Genomic DNA, 3,310 nt, shown 5'->3' on the forward strand with positions numbered 1-3,310 from the left:
TACAGACTCCCTAACATTAAGTGCAATTTAATTAAATTATTTTTTTTTTTTCATATAGCACCAATACACAACACATGTCATATGTTGTGCAACGGAAGATTAAATATATTGTCATGATTTTATCTAAGACTCTGACCCACATGCAGTGAAACCAAACAGAGGTTGGCACTCAGATTTCCTGCTGTACTTGAACGGGTCGTGGTGAAGACGATTCCCTTGCTCAGAGAGTAATTTCAACGTCCTCAAAAGGAGACTGGATCCAAACCTCCTGTTTGGAATCCCTGGCTCAGTTTAAGACTCAGTTGATTCCTCCTGGGAGAAGAGGACCGAAAAGGTCCAGTTTGCAGGAAGACTTCCCTGTATTGGCAAACACTCTGGCGTCGAGGTAGTGGCAATCAGCAGCTTAAGAGCACTCTGTTAATGAGGTAACCGTCGGCAGGTGTGTGAGGAGGCGAACCGGAATGAGGCGCCTCCTGTTGGTGGAAGGGAGACATATATATTAATAACTAGAACTGGAAGTTAATAGTTAATGAATACAGTCGATAAAATTAGTATTGAACATGCCACAATTTATTTCTGAGGAGCTATTGCCATTACATTTTCACCAGATGAGGATAATATTTTATATTTATAAAACATAGATGATCAGGAAGTAAGTTATGTGTAACAAAGTGGAACGACACAGCGAAAAAGTATTGAACACGTTAATAAAAGGATGGATAAAGGCATAGACAGCCAAGACAGCTGCCATAATCTCTCAGTAATTAGAAAGCAATCTTACCTATCTGTACAAATTAATATCAGCCAGTTCAGTTCCAAATGATGGCCTATAAAAATGTATCTCTGGTATCACACAAGAAACATCTCTTGATGGGTAAAAGTAAAGAAATTTCTCAAGGCCTTTGCAACCTTACTGTTGCAAATCAGAATCATGGAGTTGGATACAGAAGGATTTCTATACCTCTAAATGTTACAGTGAGCACTGTTGGGGTCATAATACAGAACTGGAAAAAACATCAAAAGATGTATAGAGACACCTTATGGCTTTATGAATTTTTGAGTTTATGAAATTATTAATTCCAGACCCCAACCCTGATTCTTACGGAATCCCCTGAGTTTATGAGATTATGCGTTTATTACATCCAGACACCATTTCATTCTAAGGTTGACCAATGAAAATATGGTGCAAAATGTTGTCCTTCTCTAAATATTGGTGGGGTAAAAGAGTTTCTCTATTTTCAGCAATAAAAAAAGCACTAACAATCTCTCCAACAATGCCAAGAATTCCAAGAGTTATTTACAAAAGCAGAGAATTAGCCTCTATCATGGAAGAAGAATCTGACTTAACTGACCGGTGTGAACTAACCGGTTCCTGTTCTGATCTGTTTGCCCGACCTGGCTTCTGACTCCTGCTGGATTCTGCCTGTTTAAGAGACTGGATTTTTCCTTTGGTACCTCTTCAGATCTCTGATCTTCTGGTCTGGACTCCTATGAACCTCTAGATTGTCCTGCCTTCCTTTGCCTGCTTGGATCTGATCTCCTGTCTTCAAGACTTCAGTGTTTGGAAGTCTCTGGGCAGCGTTCACCACGTCGTGTTGGCAGCTGTCCAGCTGGAATCAACCTCTTCCTCTGGGCACGGATTGAACTTTAAGGCCGGTTTAGTGACTCTCACATTTGTTATCATCCTCCGTCAAATTAAAATGGTCACTAACCTGTGTTTCCCTCCATTACAGGTTCCTGCCTTAGATGCCTAGCTGCCACCTTCAATCCATTGTTTTTAAATAAACACTTGTTGAGTAATCTGGGTCCAATGTTCTGAGCCTTGACACCGAAACCTCCACTCTGACTCCATATCATCCACCATCTTCGACCTTATACTTTTTGTAACTTTTCCAAGCAGGATTATTAAAGTAAATGCATTGGAGGAGGAAAAGAAATGGAGAGATGAAAAACAGATCCCAGCTAAATAATTTCACCCTCAGTTCAACTCTGTCAGGAAATAGCATGTCTACCTCTACCTGAGTCATCATTTAAAGATCTTCCTAGGATACTCGCCGTTTGTCTTTAATCTCAATTGAGAAGAGGACACTGAAACCTTGTCTTCTGTGTCTCATGGCAATTTGAGACTGGATAGGTGAATTATCACTACCTCACACCACTACACTCATTGTTTATGCCAGTTACATTTCTTTACAGTAGATTGACTCAAAGAGAAAGGTTTGATGAACTACTTTTGCCAATAAATAATCATAAATTGAAATTAACTGGGGTCTGGGCTTGCGACAAACTTACCCTACTACCACACCATCATAGCCGGCCCCCTTTTTTAAATTCTGAATCCTTATCCCTTAGACATGCCAGGCCAGACCTGGTTGGTTCTGACTCAGTAAAAGAATAGGAAATCCACTTTTTTGTTATTGTCACAGCTTCCATACGAATTTAGACTTCTACCCTCCCAGCATTTTTTTTAATATTGAAAGAAATATCTTAAAAAATGTTGTATCATGAACAATAACTCAACACTCTCTCACCACAGTATGCAGTGAGCATTGTATATCTTACCTCCATCATAGAGGGTGTCGTTTTTCAGTGCAAAATGTATGTAATGGTTTCAAACTTTGTAAAATAGTGACGTAATAAAATCCTTACGTTCCGCTCCTTTAACCAGGGAATTTATTCTTTAAAAATGTTTAAAGATTGTTTTAAATTGTGATGTTTTCCAGTAAAGTAAGAGTGAATGCTTTAAATGGAATTTCAAAAAAAAGTTCTTTATAGATATTCAATGACAATATTTTCACAGCAAAAATTATGGTCCGAGGTGAAGGATTTCTTCTTCTCTTATGTTTGCTTATTGTTTTTACTTCCCTTACTTATCCTCCTTTGTTCCAGAGAAATGTAGAGACAGGATAAAACTCTTTCTACTCTTTACAGTAGACCTATCTTTCTATATTTTTTGTGGTTCAGTCTATTTATTAGTAGGTACTGTTCATGTGCATGTGGGTTATTTACAGATGATAACGGGATGTTTAATCGATCCAAAGTACTGAGGAAATATTTCCAGCCTGTAGGTTGTAGAGTAGTGAAGGATAAGGTTCTTTATTAAATCAATTAAACTAGATCCCTTAATAGAAAGGTCTTGAAAATAATTTTCCTTTGAGGTCCATCCCCCGTTATGCTGAGAAAGTTTTCTTAATATGTACTCGGCATTTTTTCGCTCCTTTTGTGGAAAGCTTTATATCACTTTGCTTACTGTTTCATCCATTTCAGTTCACCAGCATTTCAGTCTCAGAGTGAGGCTCATTCTCTAGAC

This window comes from Cyprinodon variegatus, unplaced genomic scaffold (genome assembly GCF_000732505.1).
Source record: "Cyprinodon variegatus isolate N-32 unplaced genomic scaffold, C_variegatus-1.0 Scaffold1190, whole genome shotgun sequence".
Taxonomy (NCBI): Eukaryota; Metazoa; Chordata; class Actinopteri; order Cyprinodontiformes; family Cyprinodontidae; genus Cyprinodon; species Cyprinodon variegatus.